The 23978-nt window shown below is 36.9% G+C and overlaps 1 pseudogene; it reads right to left on the bottom strand.

Annotated features, from left to right (window-relative positions):
- Positions 1-244: 244 nt before the first annotated feature.
- Positions 245-23362, bottom strand: LOC132617852 (cytochrome P450 84A1-like; annotated as a pseudogene).
- Between the last annotated feature and the right edge of the window lie 616 nt (positions 23363-23978).

Raw genomic sequence — 23978 nt, 5'->3', positions numbered from 1 at the left:
TAACGTATCAAGAGAAAGACAATTTTTTTTTTTGTGTTTTACTCTTAACATTAACTACTAATTCCTCAAATCATTTTTCAAGATTAATTTTTTGAAATGCTAGTGTCATATGTATTATAGTAAAATATGCACTTCATTTATTATTTTCTTAAAAAAAATACAAAATTTATTGTGGACAGATAAAAGTGAACGGAGGGAGCATATAATACGTAGGAATCCCTTTTTTAATTAATTTCTTCAATCATTAAAGTGGACAGAATAAGCGTGGACTTGGCACGGCTACAAGTGGAGTAGCTTTAGGAGCAGTAAGTCCAAAAACATCATTCATGTCGATTTCACTTGGCTTCATTCCATTAGGCAATTGCCAAGTGAAACAATGAAGAAGATTAGCCAGAGCCATTTCGAATTCATACAATCCCAGTTGCATACCTGCACACACACACATCAATTGAACTCATCATATATATAAATATATATTATACTCCCTCCATTTCAAAATAAGTATCATTAATTTAGTTAAAGAGATTGTCCTAAATAACTGTCGCTTTAGGAATTCAAAACAAAAAATAGTATATTTTTCAGACGACTATAATCTATACTCTTATATTGAAAAACTACTTTTTTTTAATAGTGCTCAATTCTCAAGAAACATCTAATAAATAGAGATATTACTAAATATTGTATTTATTGATTTCTTAATGGGCATAAAATGAACTAAAACGACACTTATTTTGGGACGAGGCGGCAACTAACATATACGCGAAAGATCCTAATAGGGTGAAAATCATTTAGTAATTCTTTTTGATCAATAAATATCTACAATTCTTTTTTAAACGGACAAAAAGAAAGAACGTCACATGAAATGGAACATATAATTAAGTTTTGAAATCAAAAGTTTAAATGTTGGTTCGGTCTCGACGTACCTGGGCAACACCTTCTACCAGATCCAAATGGTAAAAACTCAAAGTTACCACCTTTAAAATCAGCTACACCTTCCTTTAAAAACCTAGAAGGTTTAAAACTCTCAGGATCTTCCCATGAGTTTTTGTCACGTCCAATCGCCCACACATTCACAATAACACGCGACTTGGCCGGAATATAGTGGCTGTTGATGGTGGTGTCCTCGACCGCCTCGCGGGGTAAGAGAGGAATTGGAGGGTGGAGCCGGAGAGATGCAACATTTAAAGAAGGATAATTTTTCAATGTCCGTTTCTTCTACTTTCTTGTGAAGGCCAACAATATCGGCAAGTTCTTGTTGTACCCTTTTGAGATACTCTGGGTTTTTCATTAGCTCAGCCATGGCCCATTCTATGGATGCTGCCACTGACTCTGTGCCACCAAACATGACATTCTGTAGTAATGAAAGTACTATCAAGTCACTAAACATAACTATAAATATTTGTCCATAAAGATCTAAGTTATATATACTGATAGTATAATAATTTTTTTATACCATCAGTTTAATTTAATTTTTTATAGCATGTTACTTTATATTTATTCTAAATTATCAGTCAGTGCTATTACATAGAGCTTACCTGCAATTGCTTTTAAGTGATATTATTGTCTAAATATTTCTTACACCATCAATACATATAACTCAAACTTTGCATATAAAAAGTGGAAATAGTTATCTGGAAAGAGTTTCAACTTTGTGTATTGAGTGTGTATAATTTTCACCTCATCAGGTTAAATGAACCTATCATATAACATGTATCTTTAATTTTCATAACAAATTTAATTTAAAAAAATAAAAACTTCAATAAATTAATTTAAAAAATAAAATGATAACATATTTCGTGCAGGATAGGAGTGTTTTTCACATCGTTTTCACGAAAGCTTAATAGTACTATCCAACATTAATTGTTAAATTACTTTTCAAGAAAAATATTGAACACTACTAAAATTCCAAAAATAGGCTTTCGTTGTCTACTATAAAAATTCGTAGTCGTTCGACTCTTTCCTAAAATAGAGAGCTCAAGGGAACCAGTCCTTTCACTATTCTATTGCTCAATCAACGTCATAATAGTATGACTTTTTTCAAGTAATTATGTGTGTGTGTATAGATATATATATATCGAAATTTGTACTTGCAAGTTCCAATACCTACTCAATCTTCAATTATTTGCCACTATAGGCAAAATATAGTTTGTCGAAATTATTGGTGCATTTTAACCTGCCTTATATCCAATTCAGATTGCTAATTTCACTTTTTATCATAATTACTACTTCAATTGTTATTTTTTAAGTGACGTGATAATCAAAGGGGTGACAGGATTAGTTCATAAAAATATGAGTCGCTTATTTATTGACTTGACCCATTTTGACTCGCTCAATTAAGCTCATCTGAAAGTTAGGTTGACATTTTGACTCAAGAGAAACCTTGTCAAAATATTTTTAAGAGATACTTTGTTTGTTTTGTTTGATGTGTCGTAAAATGCCATAATAAAGGAGAATATATATTTTTTATTTGGTATTTAAATAAATTATAATAAAATAAACAAAATAAAACTTAGGGGGCAGTTGTTTATTATCAGCTTTTTAGGTCATTACATCCCAAGTAATGTTTGGGCCGAATAATGACCTGTTTATTTATTAACTCAACCATTTTAAACTGTCCAAAACTTTCCCCAACTCCTCCATTTAACATCCTTAACCTTCGGTGTAAAAGTGAACTGAAAAAACAGGAACATTAAGGTTTCCAACTTACCATGATGATGGCCTTAACGTTATCCTTGTAAGACAGACAGTATTCTGCAAGTCATCTGAATCATTCACTTTTGTTTCTTCACCATAAAAAGCTAAGGGCTCATCCACCATATCACTATCAACTTCATCATTATTATTAGCCTTCTTTCTCTGTATATGATCATCAATTATTGAATCAATGAAACCATCTAATGATGCCCTAGCTTTTACAATCCGAGTGTTTAACCCTTGTAGATCAGCCCATCCAAGCCAAGGTATAAAATCTGCTAAGTTGAATGCAGCAAAAAGCTTCGAAAATTCCTGCATAATATTTATTAACTCGTCTTGTCCCCTGCCCAAGCATGTTCCAAAAGCCGCCCTATAGATAAGGTTGACAAAACCAACTCACTTTAGTGACCCAATATGTTGAACTCAAAATGACTTATCGAATTATTGAGACAAAACAAGTCAAAATGATGTAAAATAACGGGTCAAATGAAACTCATATCTACAAAATCAAAATCGAGGATTGGGAATCAGGTAAATTTGGAATAGCTTAAGCTAACAATATAAGAAAAACGAGAGATGCTAAATTGCCACACCAATTTGACCCAAATTTGGCCACACTTATGTAAAAACCACCATAACCTTTATTGTACAATTTTAAATTAAGATAAACTTTGAGAAGAAAAGATAGAAATGACATTAAGTAAGCATAAATTATTAAATTTGACCTAAATAGTCATATAAATTTACCCAATTTGGGCCTGTAACGACTAATCTTTCGTTCCTGAAAATAATAATCAAGACAAGAAAGATAGCGACAAAGAATAATATTTGATTTCAAGAATTTGTGCGGGGGTTACAATCTTTATGAAACCTTAAATAAAAAGATGTAATCCTCTGATTCTTCTCCTCACGATACGGCCGTCGATCAAGGGCTTTGCTTGTTCTTGAATGGACAGGTCACTTGTTGTTGATATTTCACTACGAATGCGGAGCCGAACTTTAATCACAAACGTAGAGGTATGGAAACTTGCGGCTCACCACTTGGAGCGAAGACTTCTTAGTATGCGGAAGACTTGCGGCTGAGAGCTTCTCTCTGTATCTCCTTCTTTTTTTTGGCTTTGTGAAGACCCCTATTTATAGTTACAGGGGAGAGCTAGGGTTTGTATATGATTGGTTGAACCATGCCATTTGAACACTTGGCGACATTTGATTGGTTCTTCTATTGACTCGACATGCTGCTCACTTATGCATGTGGCATGATTTTATTGGTCCTTGACTTGACTTGGCGCGCCACATCATTTGACACGTGGCATGGACTTTGGGCTAATAGAGTGGGCTCATCATGTGAAGTCCGACAAGATAGACTAGCTGGCCCAATTGAACTGGTCTTTCAATTAAATCCATACCAATTGGACTTAAGCAATTAATCCAATTATATTAGCTCATAATATTTGTTCGGACGAATATATCTTGGATTTAATATAATTCGAATTTCTTGTGAATTTACTTTTAATAAAATTTCGTCATCTACAAATGCCCCCTGCTTCAAGGCTTGTCGGAGTGTCCAAACTTTTGTAGACTAGGCTTGAAGTATTAACTTAATGCTCTAATTGCAATGTTATGCCACACCAAGTAAGGATATGATGGACTTTGAATTAAATGTTCACGTGATGTCTCTTGTGAAAATTTTAGTCCATACTACATTAAATCATACTTTTCAAATGGGGTTTGACTTTTCCTTGTATGCCAATGTACTAACCCCTTGGTAATATATTTTCCCGAATTGTGTATGGTTCCTCCTAGTTTGTATATGATTAGGAGACTTCCAAAGCTGATGCGTTTTTTTTCTTAAAGGAATTAGGACACCCAGTTGATTTTGGACAATATGTTAATCACCGTCCATTCCAACTTTAGCTATATAGCCGCCTTTCAGATCTTTAAAAATAGAGATATGCTTCTCTTTCAGTTGGCGTCGTCAATCAGGAAGATGCTTTTAATCCCGAGAAAATCATATTACCAACATGTATAACTCTACTATATTTTTCATATTTGCATGGTATTTCTTTGTGTTTTATGAGGAGAAAATATGAATTTTTCATAAGTTTAAACTTTCCATGTATAAACTTATACTTTCCATAATTTGGTTCCAACTAGAACAAGGATCTCTTTGTGTTTGACATCTATAAATATCCTGCCTTCTCATGGTGGCAGGGCATCAATTTATAGCATTGTCGAGTTGGTTCTAACCCATTGTTCTATCGGGTAATTTTTTTAATATGAATTTTCGTCACTTTCTTCGCAGCTCTACATGTCTGTGGTAGAAAATTCATATCTCAATGTAGGAACGTCGAAATCATGATCCGTTTGATGTTTCGGAAACTAGACTCGTAGAGCTACGTCATACGCGGAAACCATGACCAAATTTCTTATATATTTACTCAGATATTGATCGAGAATCAGACCTTCAGTTCTGGTTCACTGGTTCATTAGTTTTGTGCGTCCTGACGAAAAATATTATATCTTGACTTTGGAACATCGCAATCACGAACGGTTCGCGGCGTCGGAAAGAAGACTCATAGAGCTACGTCATATACGAAAACCACAATCAAATTGCTTCTATATTGGCTCAGGTATATTTCTTTTAATCAGCCACAGAATCTGATTTTGCTTTCTTGGCTTTGGACATGTTCTACGAAACTTACTTGTCCCTTTTTTTTTAATTTCTTTTGCAGGTCTTTGGGAGCATCTGTACGACTTTAAATTTGAACAAAGATGATGCACTTTCGTGATCGCGATACGCCGCTTCCTCATCTAGAGATAGTGAGCGACAAACGAAATCCGAACGCCAAAGTCCTTGCCTTAGAGGTTCAACCTCTAGTGATCGGTGCCTTCTCCCTTGACGAAGAGCTTTCTACGCTTCATCTTGCTGAATGGTCTAAAAAGGAGACCAAAGACGTCATGAGAAACTTCTCAGGCAAGGCCACTGTTATGGACGTCCCTCTGTTGAAGTCCGCAATTCATCGAGAAGTCGCGCCCACCGAATCTTCTCATCCCAATGGATGTTTCAACAATTGGAGTGTCCCGTCTTCTGGTTTCGGCAAAGTTTGCTACACACCCGGCTACTGGGAGCGGATGGAAGATGTGCTTCCTCGCTATAAGGAAGTCTTGGAGCGTGTCAAAGTTTACGATGCCATCTACGCTTCTTTGTTTACATATGATTACGATGGCAACGTACTGCATGCTTTTTGTGAGCTTTGGCGTCCGTCTACCAATACGCTTTCCACTTTCGTCGGGGAGATGTCTATCTCGCTTTGGGACTTATGAACAATTGCAGGACTTCCTATTCACAGATCTTTTTATGATGAAGTTGTTCCTTCGGCGGAAGAATTGACGCAAATGGACAATCAGGGGAAACTGTGGCTTCCCAAAAGCTATCTATACTTGTTTTCAGCCTTTTACAAACTTACCGACGGTGGTCGTCATGAGGTGTCCATCCATGATTGGGTGAAATTTTGGTTTAGAGGACCAAGCAGGTATGCGGAGTCTCCACAAAAGGCGTCAAAGGTTCGTGCAACGAAGCCAAGATTGAATCACAATCCTTCTGGGCATATTGACATGAATTACTTACCACGAACCGATGAGGAGCATGCCCCCTTCGTCGAGCTAGGAGTGGAAGATTCACTTAGAGATGAGACAAATTTGTCGGCTTTCCTAACATGTTGGTTCTGCAAGTTTGTTCTCCCCCATAAGAAAATTGACTATGTGCGTGCTAGCGTTCTTAAAGTGGCGAGCTTGATGGCTCATGGAGAGAAATTCTCTTTGGCAGTCCCAGTCCTTGCGAGCATATATCGTGGCTTGAGAGAGATCTCTACTTCTCCAGAGTTGAAGCAGGGGAATATAATTTTCCCCATACACTATGTATATGGCTGGCTAGGAGAATATTTTAAGACCCATCATCGTGCCAATCACTCACATCGGAGTATACCTTTATGCAAGATTTCTGGCGAGAAGATGGCCAAATACTTCAATTTGTCTGACGCCCGAAAGTTATTTCAACAAGATGATGCCCGCCACCTCCATCATTTGGCGTTGCTACAAGGTAGGGAATTATACTTCACCGATACTGGCGATCTCTCAGATTCATGGAACGATACTGTCATAAGCCTTCGTTCGAGTTATGTTACACTTAGGCATGATGCGGATCTCATCGTGAAGTCCTATAGTCCTTGTAGGTTTAGCAGACAATTTGGTTTTTGTCAAGACATCCCTGGAGACCTCATGGAGCGACCATACGATGGCACATTGCTAACACTAGCACAACTTTGGAATTCTTCAATTTGCCTTGGAACCTCTTCAAAAGTCATAATTCCGGTGCGCCCATCAGAAGGTAGTTCGCCTTTAATGACTCGTGAGTACATGGAATGGTGGCTAGCCAATCGGAAAAATCCATCAGAAATGAGTCCTCGAATTATTTCAGAAAAATCAAAGCAAGATCATATACCTATGTTGTCCAAGAGAGGTCCGACTCGAATGAAAGAAAAATCACATCCTTCTTCCAAGTCCGAGGTGCAACTTAATGATGCTCCGCAAGCTCATGAAACTTCTTCTAAATCCAAAACCTTGAAGGATGTTGAAATCCCTATGGACAAAGGAGTTAAACGTGTCCGACTAGTCTCCAAGACAAGTGCTACGGCTCCTAAGGTGACCATTGACCAACAATACTTCCAAAAGAAGGGAGCCTTCGAGTTCATGGGACAAGGGCGCCAAAGAAACATCAAGTCTCGCACCACCTTGCAACAAAAAGTCTCGCCCTTCCTCTCTTCCTATCGATGTTGGAAATACCATCGCATCATCTAGTTCGACGGAGAGTAATACAAGTGGAGATCGACATTGGAATCGTTTAGAAAGGAAATCGAAGGAGTCCGACGATCACCATAATGAATTCGCTGATTTGGACGCTATTAGCATTGGATCTGATATCCATCTGGATGGGGATCCAAACTCGATGATGGGCTTGGAAGAAGTAGCAGAACAAGTAATATTTCTTCTCTCCATATTTTCTGCATTTACACTTTTTTTTTTTGTTTTGTAGTTGGGTTTCCAGAAAGTTGATCAGATTACACATCCGAAGACCTTCAGACCTTCCTCACAGCCATTGCAACCTAGCGCGTCGATCTTTGATCCACAAGGGACTATTTTCCGCTTCAAATCAACCTTCGTCTCTGAGATATGGGGTGCATTGTGCGGATGGATTACACAATTTTCTCTAGGTTCCTTAGACAGCTTTATGGTGGTGGAGGCAAGTATTGCTTCGACTCTTGAGGAACTTAGGAAAATCAATATTATCGATGTTTCTGCTTTGGAGGGTCTTGTCGAGAACTTCTTCAAGGCGTATGCAGAGTATGACTCTTTGAAATCGTCGAAGATGACTAAAGAATTATACCAAGAATCACTTTCAGATGCACAACGACGCCTCGATGATGCTAAACAAGAACATGGAAAGCTAGATGGGTCCATGAAGGAGCTTCAAGCAAATCTTGCGAATGTGGAGAAAGACTTAGCAGCCTTGAACTCTAGGAAGGAGAAGCTTATTGCATTCCTTGACAAACACCAAGAGGAGTTGTCCAAAAATCAAGAGAAAATCACCATTACAGAGGGCGAGATTCATACTATTGAAGCTAATCATGTGTTATCTGATGAAGAAGCAGAGAGACTATCCAAGCTTGAAGAGGCGGTTGAGAAGAGTCGTCAACAAATCCTATGCTTCAAGCCTTTTCCGTGACTTAGATTCTTGCTTCGAATTTTTACTTTTTAATTGCTTATTATGATGTAGTGACTTTTCCTTCTTGAAGCAATAAAAGTAGTCGCCTTTATTTCAACATGAATCATTTCGTCTTGTGATTTGGATCAATTTTCTCTCCACCTTTTTTTGAAGATAACTGAAGAATCTTTTTTTTTTCTCTCGAAATTTAGCTCGAATTCTGCCTTGTTCGACTTTTCAGCTTCGCGCCTCAGCGGGAGAAAATTCATAAATCGGAGTACGAACGTTGGAATCACAAGATTACAATTTATATGGAAATAGGACTCATTGATATACAATATATATAAAAATCAAGGCCAAATTAGTTTTATATTTGTACAGATAATTCTCCAAATTTCAACTCCGATGCTGCCTTGTTCTATTTTTCAGCTTTGCGCTTCGGTGGGAGAAAATTCATCACTCGGGGTACGAGTGACGAAATGACGAGATTCAAATTTATATAGAAAGAGGACTCATTGATATACAATATATATAAAAATAACGGCCAAATTCCTTTTATATTTGTACAGATAATTCTCCAAATTCCAACTCCGATGCTGCCTTGTTCTATTTTTCAGCTTTGCGCTTCCGTGGGATAAAATTCATAACTCGGGGTAAGAGTGCCGAAATGACAAGATTACAATTTCTATGGAAAGAGGACTCATTGATATACAATTTATATAAAAATAACAGCCAAATTAATTTTATATTTGTACAGATAATTCTCCAAATTTCAACTCTGATGCTGCCTTGTTCTATTTTTCAGCTTTGCGCTTCGGTGGGAGAAAATTCATAACTCGGGGTACGAGTGCCGAAATGACGAGATTCCAATTTCTATGGAAATAGGACTCATTGATCTACAATATTTATAAAAATGACGGCCAAATTCTTTCTACATATGTACAGATAATTCTCCAAGTTCAGCTTAGAATCTATCTTGTTCGACTCTTCAGCTTTGCGCATTTGTGGTAAAAGAAATCTCAACTCGTCATAGGAGCGACATTCTAGCTTTGGAGAGCGACTACTTGAAGCATCCATTAGAGTTTTTAGTGGGATCATTCTTTGAAGAAATAACGCCGACTTGACAGAAGCGTTTAAAACAAACTGCAATCATCTTCGGCTTCAACTGCCATCATGAATAGCTTAGATACTTTGTATGGGATGTTGTATAGATATTTTCATCCTTTCTTTCAAATCATTGATGTATCAAATTCTTTCAAGCATGAACCTATAAAATGTTCTCACTTGCCGTGAATTTTCTTCTTCTTTCCAGTTAAGTTTGTCTCCTCGCTCGGTAAAGAGGATCAAATCATTTCGTAGTTCCAAACAAGAAAGAATGTTTTTTTTTATGCGACTGAACTTAGAATGAAACTCTAAGCGCCTACGTACCTCGATGAAGAGGATCAAGTCATTTCGTAGTTCCGAACAAGAAAGAAGGATTTTTTTTGTGCGACTGAACTTAGAATGAATCTCTAAGCGCCTACGTACCTCGGTGAAGAGGATCAAGTCATTTCATAGTTCCGAACAAGAAAGAAGGATTTTCTTTTGTGCGACTGAACTTAGAATGAAACTCTAAGCGCCTACGTACCTCGGTGAAGAGGATCAAGTCATTTCGTAGTTCCGAAAAAGAAGATTTTTTTTTGTCCTAACTTTTTCCTAGGCCGCCCCTTTCGAGGTTTTCAACCTAGCGGACATTTTTTGTTTGTCCTAAATTTTGCCTAGGCCGCCTCTTTCGAGGTTTTCAACCTAGCAGACTTTTTTTTTTTGGGGCCGTACACAGTTTAAACTCATGCGGGCCAGGAGTATCATCTTGCTTCAAGGATAGTACATCTTCAAGAATTTCCCATTGATGGGACCGATCCGCAAGCCATCTGCATCTATAAGCTTGTAAGCACCACTTGTATAGGCTTCTTGGACAACATATGGCCTATCCCACTTTGAAGTGAACTTGCTTCCAGATTTATGAGATATGATAATAGGTCTTCTTACCGCCAGGACTTGATCACCAACTTGGAAGGACCTCAGGCGAACCTTTTTATTGAAAGCACGGGAAAGACGAGCTTGATAACATTCAAGGCTTTGCTGAGCTTCCAGCCTTTTCTCATCAAGGGCCTCTAATTCTTCAAGGCTTAGACGAGCATTTTCTTCTTCAGTGAGCCCTTCTTGGATAGCGAGCCGCAATGAAGGTATTTGGCGTTCAAGTGGAAGGACCGCTTCAGCTCCGTAAACAAGAGAATAAGGAGTTGCTTGAGTCGGTGTGCGATGAGTCGTTCGGTATGCCTAAAGAGCTTCTTCCATTCTATCATGCCAATCTCTTTTAGACTTGGAGACGACCTTCTTTAACAAGTTGCACAGGGTATTGTTAAATGCTTCAGCTAGTACATTTGCAGCAACATAATACATAGACGAGTTTCGTTGCTTGAAGCCAAAAAGCTCGCAAATCTTAGTCATCAATTTGTTAGAGAACGGATTGCCATTATCTGTTATGATATAACTAGGAATGCCAAAACGATAGATGATGTTTACTCGAATGAAGTTTGCCACATTCTCCTTTTTTACTTCTTTGAGAGCGACAACCTCAGCCCATTTTGAGAAGTAATCCGTTGTAGCTAAAATGTACAAGTGGCCACCAGAAGATTTCGGTAGCGATCGAACCACGTCTAGCCCCCAAGCGTCAAATGGCCAAGATGCAATTGTTGGCCAATAATACCCCATCCTTTTTATATGAAAGTGTAGTTTTAGCCCAGATTGATGTGATCCACAAACTCCAGAGTGTGCTTCTTGCATAGCTTGAGTTGCTTCTTCTTCCCCCAGACAACGCAAGAGAACTCCCTCGAACGATCTACGATACAAAGTATCTTTGTAGTAAAGGAAGCGAGGGGCACGACGACGAATTTCGGTCTTTCTTTTTGGATCTTCTGGAAGAATGCTATAACACAAGTAATCGATCATGGTTTGTCGCCAATCGACCTTCTCAGCTTCAGAAACTGTCACATGATTTGCGCTTGGTTAGGAAAAGTTAATGTTGAAGCCAAAGTAGCCAAAGCATCAGCTTTCTTATTTTCCTTTCTTGGCACGTGCTGGAGAGTTACGTTGCCGAGCCACCCAATTAATTTTTGTGCATAGTGATGATAGGGACGTAATTCTGGATTTTTGACCTTGTAGGTACCCAACAATTGATTTATTATCAATTCATAATATCCAAAAACTTGTAATTGTAACTGCTTCATATCAACAGCCATTTCAAGCCCAAGTATGAGTGCCTGATATTCCGCAACATTGTTGGAGCAACATTGTGTTAAAGTGAAGAAATACGGTAAGACCTTCTTCTGAGAAGTGACAAATATCACACCAGCGCCAGCTCCTTCGCGGTGTGCAGCACCATCAAAATACATCTTCCAAGGTTGTTGAATCTCAATGACCATCGCATCCTCATCGGGTAGTTCATCAGTTAATTCGCAGTCATCGGGTATCGGATGGTCTGCTAGAAAATCCGCCAATGCTTGTCCTTTCACAGCTTTTTGAGGAACGTACACAATCTCAAATTGTTGAAATTGGAGATACCACCTTGCTAGTCGGTCGCTAAGGACAGGTTTCGACATCACAAATTTGATGGGGTTTGCTTTGGAAATAAGACGAACTACATGAGCTTGAAAGTAGTGTTTCATCTTCTGAATCGAGAAGACTAAGGCCAGACATAACTTTTCAATCGGCGAATACTTCAACTCATTTGGCGTCATCATCCTACTCAAGTAGTAAAGGGCATTTTCTTTCCCTTTGCTATTCTTTTGGGCTAAGATTGCTCCAATTGAACTTTCTTGTGCCGATATGTATAGTATCAATGGCTTTCCAGGCACAGGAGCCGCTAGAACTGGAAGTTTGGTCAAGTAAGTTTTGATGCTCTCAAAGGCGTTGGCACAAGCTTGGTCCCATTCGAAAGGAGAACCTTTCTTCATGAGACGACTGAACGGCTGACACTTCCCTGCTAGATTTGAGATCCTAAGATACGCCAGCTTCCCTTGCAGACTTTTCAACTCATGGATATTTCTTGGCTCGGCCATCTTCACAATTGAATCTACTTTGGATTGATAAATTTCTATCCCCCGATGTTGGACGACAAAGCCAAGGAATTTTCCGGAGGTAACCCCAAATGCACACTTCAAAGGATTCATTTTGAGTTGGTGCCTTCGTAGTAGGTCAAACACCATTCTCAGGTCTTACAAGTGATCACTCTTTTTTCTTGATTTTACCACCAGATCGTCAACATAACATTCGACGTTTTTGTGAAGCATATTGTCGAAGATATTTTGCATAGCTCTTTGGTATGTTGCTCCAGCATTCTTCAAGCCAAAAAGCATTACTTTGCAGCAATAAATACCTTTAGGAGTGCGGAATGCGGTAAGCTCTTCATTCTTAGGTGACATGCGGATCTGGTTATAGCCGGATGAGTCGTCCATGAAGGACATCGCCTCGTATCCAGTAGTGGCATCAATCATAAGCTCAGCAATGGGGAGTGGAAATTCGTCCTTAGGGCATGCATTGTTGAGATCCCTAAAGTCAACACATACTCGATTCTGTCCATTCTTCTTTCTCACAGGGACAATGCTCGAAATCCATGTGGGGAACTTAACTTCGCGAATGAAACCAACCTCAATAAGCTTGTTAACTTCATTTTCAATCAAGGGAACCAATTCTGGCCTGAAACGTCGCTGCGCTTGTTTGATAGGACGTGTGCCGTTTTTGACAGCGAGATGATGGACCGCAACTTTAGGGTCTAAGCCAGGCATCTCTTTGTAACTCCAGGCAAATACATCCTTATACTCTTTAAGTAATTCAACATAAGCACTTTCTTCATCGACTGCAAGTAAAGAATTTACATAAGTGGGCCTTGGATCTTCATCAGTGCCAAGGTTGACTTATTTCAATGCGTCGACTGTCGTTTTTACTCCTTCTTCAAATTCGAGCGGAGCATCCTTAGCGTCTTCATCTTCTTGAGGTTCGCCATCATCGACAAATATATGGTAACACCAAGAAAAATCCTCCAACTTTTCATCAACCCTTATTGGAGATAAAGTATCCCTTTCATCTTGTACAGTAACGTGATATGAAAAGCCAACACTTTCTTCATCTTCATCCCGCTCCTTGGTGTAGACCACAACATGCGACTTTGATTTTAGCACTTCTCCACATGAGACCACAAGATCCGTTTTCCGCCTCATCCTAGAAGAGATCAGACTTCGGAAGTCTTTGGAGATATTTTGAGATTTGGGAAAAATTGATGATTTCATACGCTTGTGGTTTCTCCGAATCTTGCTTCCATTCTTCATTGGTCCTAACCTCTCAAATACAGAAACTCTCGCGGTCGACTTTCCCAGTCGGTCAAAGACAGACGGCCTTTTATTAGAAGCAAGAGGTTCCTCTTCCGCAGTGATGTAGTTGTTACTTGCCCTTCTTATGGAGATGTGAACTGGTGGGGGGTGTTTATATCCCAAGCCTTCACGTTTTTGCCTCGCCGCAGGTTCTATTGGAAGCTTCCCCAATTTTGATGGTTCACTAGGATTGTATCCAGCCTTTGCAAGTAGTTTGTAAGCATTTGGATCGAAACCTTCATCTGTACGCTTCGTAGGGAGTGCTTCATTTTGTGGCGAGCTGCTAGCCACAAATCTTCCAAGTAATTTCGTGGATGACTTTATTGTGTCAATCTGCTTGATAGGAAGGGTCAGTCCTCCCAACACGTTTCCCTCGTCCTTTTTGGCCTTTGGAACATAACGAAGAACATAAGTCACTTTCTTACTCGAAGAAGCGCCATTTGTGTTGGGCAACTTAGTGACATCGGAGGACCTTTGATCTTCCTTAACTGCTACCTTCTCCTTACAAGCAACCACCTTTGCATTTTTGTTCGTAAACTCAGCATTATCGATTATCGCAACTTCATCAAATTTTGCGGCGCTTTTCTTTAAGTACAACTTGGCATCGGCGAAGTGCGCTTCAGCTTCAGTGAAGGGATTATCATCGGCCATAATCTTCTTTTCAACTCCATCTTCATGATACTTCAAACACTGGTGGTAGGTAGAGGGGATCACCTTGTTCTCATGTACCCAAGGCCTACCAAGCAAGATGTTATACGAAGTCCTTGCATCGATCACATGCAACCACGCGCTAGATTGCAGCTCGCCGATGGTGAGGTCTATTTTGACAGCTCCTATGGCTCTTTGTCCCCCTTGGTTGAATCCTTGGATCATCAAACGACTTGCGGAAAGATCCTCCATTGCGATTCCAAGCTCCTTCATTGTGTGAATAGGACGGATGTTAACTCCAGATCCCCCATCGATTAAGATTCTGTTCACCTTTTGCTCACGTGCAAACCCAATCATTAATAAAGGGCGATTATGAGGTGTGTCGCCGAGTAGAAGGTCATCATCGGTGAATGTAATTTTAGCCATGCACGCATCTATGACTTCAGGGGATGACTTTGCAGAGTCTTCTGATGATGGACATGACGAGGTCACATTTTTTGCTTCTTTCTCATCAACGGTACAACATGAAGCTTCTACATCATCAATGACGAATTTGGTGTGAAACCAACTCGGCAAGTATTCTCCTAATGTTATTGGCCGACGTGGTTCTTGGTAGTAGCGCCCCTCTACTTCATCCTTCTTTGGGTGCTCAACTGGATTTTTTGTTTCGGGTTTACTCACCTTCTTTCCCTTAGTTTGTCGTTTCACTGAATCCTTTTGCGAACCTGTTTTGCGGCGCTTGCGACGAGTTACGAGAGTCCAACCCCCATCATCAAGATGATCAATTTGTCCTTCGTCATCTTCAGATGGTCCTCCTTCTACTGACACAACATCGTTCGGTGTAAGAAGAGAAAACATTTCATTCACATTAACTGGTTCGAAGTCTCCAAACTTAATCATTCCTGCCAGACATATGTTCGGGATGTCTTTCTCTCCATATCCTTCAAAAAAGTTGCAGGTCATGACTGGATCGAGCGAGTTAATTGTGACACCAACTTGGTTTGCACTTTCTTTCTCATCTTCAAGTGAAATCTTTCCTTCACAGGCTAGCTCCATAACTTTATTCTTAAAGACAAAGCATTTCTCAATAGGGTGGCCGATCAACCGGTGGTACTTGCAATAATTCGGTTCATCAGTTCTCCCTGCTTCATTCGGCCGCTTCATCTCGGGTAACTAAAAACGTTTCAGCCCAAAAAGTTCATCAAAGATTGCAGAAACGTCTGAATCAAGGAATGTATAATCCTTCTCTTGCATCTCCTTCAAAGTTGGTTTTCTGTTCGCTCTATCCTCCAAATAAGTTGTCTTCACGCTCTGCTTCTTGCTTACTTTAGTGGTGAACTTCACAGGCGCAACATTAACGTTCATGGATTCTTTGTTTTCGATCTTGGAAAAATATCTCCCCACTTTCTTTACTTCTTGCTTGTCTTTACCTTTGCGGGATTCGTAGACCGGCGGCGCTTCACTTCCGACTAACGCCATGCTTAACTCCATGTCATGAGCACGAGTGGCCAATTCTTCAAAAGTCTTAGGCTTTATGCCTTGTAAGATATAGGTGAGACCCAAGTGCATACCTTGAATGCACATCTCTATTCCCGAAGCTTCGATAAGTCTATCTTTGCAGTTTAGACTTGCATGCCTCCATCAGTTGATGAAGTCAATAACTGGTTCTTCCTTTCGCTGGCGAGTGTTTGTAAGTTCCACCATGCTTACAGTTCGTCTTGTGCTATAGAAGCGGTTGAGAAACTCCTGCTCCATTTGCTCCCAACTATCAATGGAACCAGACTCAAGGTATGTGTACCAATCAAAAGCATAACCTTTAAGGGAACGAACAAACTGTTTGGCAAGGTAATCACCATATGTTCCAGCGTTGTTGCATGTTTCAATGAAGTGTGCCACATGTTGCTTCGGATTTCCCTTGCCATCAAACTGCTGAAATTTTGGGGGTTGATAATGGGCAGACATCTTCAAGCTATCAATCCTTGCAGTGTACGGCTTCGCATATGCAAGGGATGATTTTGCGGAAACATCATATTTATCCTTGATGGTCCCCATGATGAACTCCTTTATTTGATTGATTAGAATCATCCCTTCAGAGGAAACTTGGATTTCTGAAGCATGTTCCACTTGTTTTGTGGGAGATTCAATCCTTTCTTGTGCTTGCGGACGTTTTCCAGGGGCATGACTCGAATCCCTCTCCATCACACTATCAAACATGTCTGTCAACTTGACAATTCGATTATCTTGATCTTGCACATATTTGGTCAAGTCTCTAATTGCCTTTGTCAAGCTCGCGAGTTGTTCTTCAACAGTTGAAGCATTGGTCATAATCGCATGCATCACCATCATAGATGAAGAAGAATAACACAAATTTTCGCAAACGTAAGATGAAGACATGTTATGCGGAGTAGATCCAGTGCTCAAGACATCATCGTCAGCTTGCCTGAAGGATTTCTTGGGCTTAGATAAACTAAGTTGGGCAAGAACCCTCTCCACCATTTTGGCGACATTCTCCCCTTCCTCTGTGGTGTTTGCGAAAGACGAACCAAAGACGACAACAGATTCAGGCTGTGCTTGCGGAACTCGTTGCCCTAGCAATTTGGCTTGGTTCCTTGTGACAGGTCCGATGCTCCCCTCAGTAACATCTAAGATGTTTTCAACAGCAACGGAGAATTTGGATCCGGTAGTTTTTGCGGATGCGGATCTCGAGTTGACCTTCTTAGAAGCCATCTTAGTGTTTTTGAAGTTCGACTATTGGAGAGAAGAGATGAGAGGTAAAGATTGTCCCACTGGGCGTGCCAAATTTGTAACGACTAATCTTTCGTTCCTGAAAATAATAATCAAGACAAGAAAAATAGCAACAAAGAATAATATTTTATTTCAAGAATTTGTGCGGGGGTTACAATCTTTATGAAATCTTAAATAAAAAGATGTAATCCTCTGATTCTTCTCCTCACGATACGACCGTCGATCAAGGGATTTGCTTGTTCTTGAATGGACAGGTCACTTGTTGTTGATATTTCACTACGAATGCGGAGCCGAGCTTTAATCACAAATGTAGAGGTATGGAAACTTGCGGCTCACCACTTGGAGCGAAGACTTCTTAGTATGAGGAAGACTTGCGGCTGAGAGCTTCTCTCTGTATCTCCTTCTTTTTTTTTGGCTTTGTGAAGACCCCTATTTATAGTTACAGGGGAGAGCTAGGGTTTGTATATGATTGGTTGAACCATGTCATTTGAACACTTGGCGACATTTGATTGGTTCTTCTATTGACTCGACATGCTGCTCACTTATGCATGTGGCATGATTTTATTGGTCCTTAACTTGACTTGGCGCGCCATATCATTTGACACGTGGCATGGACCTTGGGCTAATAGAGTGGGCTCATCATGTGAAGTCCGACAAGATAGACTAGCTGGCCCAATTGAATTGGTCTTTCAATTAAATCCATACCAATTGGACTTAAGCAATTAATCCAATTATATTAGCCCATAATATTTGTTCGGACGAATATATCTTGGATTTAATATAATTCGAATTTCTTGTGAATTTACTTTTAATAAAATTTCGTCATCTACAGGGCCATTGTAGCCAAAATAGTGTGGCAAAAAGACCTTATTGAAGAAAAACATACTAGCTTTCACATTTTTTGAGGAATCAAGGAAAATAAAAAAGTGGTGTTCGGGTCAGGTTGGGAGGATTGGGTAAAGACTCATTATTTGACGCATCTTTATCTAATCTACTAGATGGCTTATGCTCGTGCTGCACACGGGCCCAACACTTCGGATTATAGTGTATTTATGTATATGTAGTTGTGTTTAGATAGTGATAATATATATACTATGTTCAAAATACGATTAATATAACATTGTAGTTTGTGCTCCGTATCTAAAACTTTATTTTATTCGTGTTTGCTACGAAAATTTATTAATGTTTTTTAAAAGAGAAGACTTGTTTAAAAGAAAACTATTTACCTCTCTTTGAGATAAAATAATAGCAATATTTAAGCATCAGTTGATACTTTCAATTTTAATTCGATTAATTTAAAAGTGTAAAATACTTATTATTTTTTTTTATCAAATTTTGATTTGGATAATTCTAATTCAAATTATTAAATTAATTTTACATGTTTGAAATGAAACAAAGTGGAAATTAATTTTCTATTTAAACGAAGAAATGCCATTTTTTAATTTTTGGTAAATATTCTCGGTTTAACTCATTTTACTTGTCATGCTGTCTTTTGCATGGTTTTTTTTTTAAAGAAATGTGAATTAGAATTATAATTTGACTAATTTACCTTATTCATTATTTGATCTTCATTTGATATTAATCTCTTTTCACATTTATGAGAGTAAGAATAAAAATAAAAAAGTAATTAAATTGTATCTCATTTTTTAAATATATATATTTTAAGTATATTTATTTTAGTAAACATAACAAATAAATGACATGACGGAATAGCGAATGCAACAATTAAATATTTTGAAGAAAAGTAATAATATGAGGTCAATGTTTTTTATTGTGTAATAATTTCATTTGATCTCACTAATGGGTTAATATGTATGTGGCAATAAATTCACTATTATTGACTTGATGGGGATACTTTGGGAATTACATGAATATTGTTTGATTTTTTAGTATATGGGGTGCACGTTTTTTTTTTTTTTTTTTTTGACGTTGCCTTTTTTTTTTTTCATGAGTTTGGAGAGGGTGGGGTCCACTTTTTTTTTTTTTTTTTTTTTTTTTTTTTGACTGTCGACGAAGTATGGGTAAACCGATGCTTCTATATAGTATAAAAATAGAAATATAATAAAGTATTTCTATCTATACTTTTTAGAAGAGTTGGTAATATAAAGTATAAAACGTCATTTTTTTGCCCTTAAATAAAAAAGTGGGTGGCACCACAAAAGTTTTTTTTACTCTTAAATAAAAAAGTAGGACCGAACACGGACGACGATCTTGCCTCTATAAACTGGCTCTTCTATATAGTAGTAATAGTAAAGTAATACATATAATTTTTTTTATCAAATTTTGATTTGGATAATTCTAATTCAAACTATTATATTAATTTTACAGGTTTAAGATAAAACAAAGTAAAAATTTGATTTTTTATCTAAATGAAGAACTTTTATTTTTTAATTTTTAGTAAATATTTTTTGTTTAACTCATTTTACTTGTCATGTTGTTTTTTACACCGTTTTTTAAGGAAACGTCAATTAGAATTATAATTTCACTAATTTACCTTATTAATTATTTGATCTCCATTTAATATTGTTTTTTATTTTATGACATTAATCTCTTTTCACATTTATTAGAGTAAGGAAAAAATAAAAAAGTAATTAAATTCTATCTTATTTTAATATATAAGTATTTTAAGTATGTTGTTGTACAATAATTTTATTTGCTCCCACTAATGGGTTGATACACATGTGGCAATGAATCCATCATTATTGATTTAATTGTTTGATTTTCTAGCACTTTTTTTTAACATTGTTTGTTTTTTTAATATGGGATTCATTTTTTTTTATTAATATTGCTTGATTTTGTTAACATGAGGTCCACGTTTTTTTTCCCGTGAGTTTGGATGTGGTGGGTTTCACTTTTTTTTCCCGTGAGTTTGGATGTGGGGCCATGGGGATACTTTGGGAATTACATGCATATTGTTTGATTTTTTAGTATATGGGGTGCACGTTTTTTTTTACGTTGCCTTTTTTTTTTTTTTTTAATATTGGGTCCATCCTTTTTTTTTCATGAGTTTGGAGAGGGTGGGGTCCACTTTTTTTCCATGAGTTTGGGGAGGGTGGGGTCCAGCCTCTTTTTTTTTTTTTTTTTAAGAGTGACTGTCGACGAAGCATGGGTAAACCGATGCTTCTATATAGGAGAAAAATAGAAATATAATAAAATATTTGTATCTACTTTTTAGAAGAGTTGGTAATATAAAGTATAAAACGTCATTTTTTTACCCTTAAATAAAAAAGTGCATGGGACCACAAAGGATTTTTAGTAAATATTTTTTTTTGTTTAACTCATTTTATCTGTCATGTTATTTTTTACACGATTTTTTAAGAAAACGTCAATTAGAATTATAATTTCACTAATTTACCTTATTAATTATTTGATCTCCATTCAATATTATTTTTTCTTTTATGACATTAATCTCTTTTCACATTTATTAGAGTAAGGAAAAAATGAAAAAGTAATTAAATTCTATCTTATTTTAATATATAAGTATTTTAAGTATGTTGTTGCACAATAATTTCATTTTCTCCCACAAATGGGTTGATACGCATGTGGCAATGAATCCATCATTATTGATTTAATTGTTTGATTTTCTAACACTTTTTTTTAACATTGTTTGTTTTTTTAATATGGGATTCATTTTTTTTTATTAATATTGCTTGATTTTGTTAACATGAGGTCCACGTTTTTTTTCCCGTGAGTTTGGATGTGGTGGGTTTCACTTTTTTTTCCCGTGAGTTTGGATGTGGGGCCATGGGGATACTTTGGGAATTACATGCATATTGTTTGATTTTTTAGTATATGGGGTGCACGTTTTTTTTTACGTTGCCTTTTTTTTTTTTTTTTTAATATTGGGACCATCCTTTTTTTTTTCATGAGTTTGGAGAGGGTGGGGTCCACTTTTTTTCCATGAGTTTGGGGAGGGTGGGGTCCAGCCTCTTTTTTTTTTTTTAAGAATGACTGTCGACGAAGCATGGGTAAACCGATGCTTCTATATAGGAGAAAAATAGAAATATAATAAAATATTTGTATCTACTTTTTAGAAGAGTTGATAATATAAAGTATAAAACGTCATTTTTTTACCCTTAAATAAAAAAGTGTGTGGGACCACAAAGGATTTTTAGTAAATATTCTTTTTGTTTAACTCATTTTATCTGTCATGTTATTTTTTACACGATTTTTTAAGAAAACGTCAATTAGAATTATAATTTCACTAATTTACCTTATTAATTATTTGATCTCCATTCAATATTATTTTTTCTTTTATGACATTAATCTCTTTTCACATTTATTAGAGTAAGGAAAAAATGAAAAAGTAATTAAATTCTATCTTATTTTAATATATAAGTATTTTAAGTATGTTGTTGCACAATAATTTCATTTTCTCCCACAAATGGGTTGATACGCATGTGGCAATGAATCCATCATTATTGATTTAATTGTTTGATTTTCTAAGCGCTTTTTTTTTTTAACATTATTTATTTTTTTAATATGGGATTCAATTTTTTTTTTATTAATATTGCTTGATTTTGTTAATATGGGGTCCACTCTTTTTTTTCCGTGAGTTTGGATGTGGTGGGTTCCACTTTTTTTCTTCTCTTTTTTTTTTTTAATACTGGTTGGTGTTTAATATGGGGCCCACATTTTTTTTAACATTGTTTGTTTTTTTAATATGGGATTCACTTTTTTTTTTAATATTGCTTGATTTTGTTAATATGGGGTCCACTTTTTTTTCCCGTGAGTTTGGATGTGATGGGTTCCACTTTTTTTTTTCTTTTTAATACTGGTTGGTGTTTAATATGGGGCCCATAATTTTTTATTATTATTAGTTGTTGTTTAATATATATGGGGCCCACAATATTTTTTGCTTGATTCTGTTAATATGAGTTTCACTTTTTTTTTTCCCGTGAGTTTAGATGTGGTGGGTTCAACTTTTTTTTCTTCTCTTTTTTTTTTTAATACTGGTTGGTGTTTAATATGAGACCCACAATTTTTTTTTTTGTAACATTGTTTGTTTTTTTAATATGGGCTTCACTTTTTTTTTTTTAATATTGCTTGATTTTAGTAATATGGGGTCCACTTTTTTTTCCCGTGAGTTTGGATGTGGTGGTTTTCACTTTTTTTTTTTAATACTGGTTGGTGTTTAATATGGGGCCCACATTTTTTTTAATATTAGTTGTTATTTAATATATATGGGGCCCACAATTTTTTTAATATTAGTTGTTATTTAATATATATGGGGCCCACAATTATTTTTTTTTATAATTTTTTATTTATTATTTTTTATGGGCCTGTTTAATATGGGGTCCAATTTTTTTTTTTTTTTAAGGGCCCACGATGGACGACGAAAAAGGATCACAACGGACGACGAAAAAAGGCACCAACTGGTGCTTCTATATAGTAGTAATTTTGACCATGCAAATTTTGAACGGTTTGGATCAATTAACCATTTATCGAATTGAAACCCACCCCCCACCCTTTTAAATTTTACCCAACCTGCTCATTTGCCACTTCTAATTTACCTGTAGGTAATGTTCTTTGCAAGTCTAAAGGCAAGTTCACTGATATTGACACTTAAACTAGTGCTAGTGGCAACAATCCTTATCATGGAATCAACTTCATCACGAACCGAGTCCCAGGAATCAGCCCTTTTGCGACTGAAAAGTTTCATGACACATAATTTTCTCATTTAACGCCAGAAGGGTCCATAGTTAGCAAAAGCTATATCTGCACGATCATACGATAAGTATTTCACGACTATCGTTTCAGAACGATTAGCGAATACGATATCTTGTAATTGTAGCACCTGACGAGCTTCAGTTGGACTTGACACTACCGTCATATGGAAATATCCCATTTTGAGGTGTAAAATGCCACCATATTTTTGTGCTAATTTTGTTAGGCCACGATGTGTCAATTGGTCCATCATCATCATGTTGCCTATTATAGACCAGCCTTTGGGACCTGGTGGAAGATTTTTCTGGCGAACTCTTGAGAGAATAAAGAAGGAGAAGAAGAAGAAGATAATCGGGAGAATGAAGTAGAGTGGCATCGTGGGGTTAGTTTCTAAAGTATAAAGGAGGGAATAAGTATTTTTTAGTATGATTTCTTTCATTATCTATGAGGGGTACTTGAATTCTGTGAGATAATGCACCTGCTAGTTTTAATATTTTTAAGTGGATACAATGGAGCCTTTATATGTTTCATTTGGGTAAGAATTAAACATGACATCGCCAAGTTGGCTTAGATATTGTTGATATTTGGGAAAACTACACAAAATACCCATAAACACCAAAATAGTTATTTGTATGTGCCCATGCTAGAACTAATTGCACAACCACCCATGGGGCACTAAATTTTAACCCACCTACCATCCGTAGCAAGATATCTATTTTGATTCCTCAATGTTCCTTCTTTTACATTAATCCATCTGCCTAATTTACTTTGTCTTTAGCTTTTATTGTTTTTATTATCCTTTTGTCATTCTTGATTTAATATTTTTATTTGACTTTTCAAAGATAAAATAAATATAAAATATTGGCGAATTACATATAGACTAATAAAAATCTAGAAAAATAAATAATTAAACTAAAAAAAAATTAAGAAAAATACTACGATTGCTAGCTTATTTATTAAAACCTAAATTAATAGAAAATATATTTATTTTTTAAATAATATTTTTCATTTGCAAATGGAACCAAAACTTATATCTAAATATCAGTTTCAAGTGA

This window comes from Lycium barbarum, chromosome 11, assembly GCF_019175385.1.
Source record: "Lycium barbarum isolate Lr01 chromosome 11, ASM1917538v2, whole genome shotgun sequence".
Taxonomy (NCBI): Eukaryota; Viridiplantae; Streptophyta; class Magnoliopsida; order Solanales; family Solanaceae; genus Lycium; species Lycium barbarum.
This window is presented reverse-complemented; position numbering and strand designations above follow the sequence as displayed.